Source organism: Myotis davidii, unplaced genomic scaffold (assembly GCF_000327345.1).
Source record: "Myotis davidii unplaced genomic scaffold, ASM32734v1 scaffold1577, whole genome shotgun sequence".
NCBI lineage: Eukaryota > Metazoa > Chordata > Mammalia > Chiroptera > Vespertilionidae > Myotis > Myotis davidii.
In genome coordinates, this window is record NW_006288857.1 from 584,194 (window position 1) to 584,863 (window position 670).

Consider the following 670-nt stretch of genomic DNA (forward strand, 5'->3'; position numbering starts at 1 on the left):
TCGTGGCCTCAACGCTCCGGGTGGCTCCCCTTCGCTGCGTGGACGCGCGTGTTTCCTCTCGCTTTTCTCCGGGCGCCCCCGCTCCCGATCTGATCTACCCTGCGATTTGTTTCCTTCCCCAGCCTCCTCTCGACGGCGCCCCTTTCCTGCGCCTCTTCTTGTCCGTGTTGGTGCTGACTTTCCGGACCCGGTTTTCCGTTCTCGGGAGCCTCTCTGCGGACCCATAACTCGTTTTCGGGTCTTCTCATGCCTCCTTCCCTGACAGCTCGGCCCCCTGCCGCACTCGCTTCACTCCCCTCGCCGCTGCCTCTGCCGAGCTGCTGCCTGTTGGCCCTGTCCCCGCTTTGGGTGCATCTGCCCCCCGGATTTCCCTCGCTGCTCCTCCCCGGTCTCCTTGCCTTCTCTGTGGGTCCCTATTAGACCCATCTCACGCTTCCCCTTCCAACCCTTTGCGTGCTGTCCACTCTCCTCTGCGGCTCTGTCTGGGTCCCCGGGCTCTGTCCAGACCCTGGCCCCTGTGCCCACTCCCCTTCCCTGCGGCTCTGGCTGTGCCCTCTGGTGGCCCTCCGGCTCCCTGCAAGGTGCTCGGCCCTCAATCTCTCTCTCAGGGGGAGCATCTCCTCCAGCCACCACTTAAACCCCCTTTCCTTGAGGATTTCATTCCGTGTTT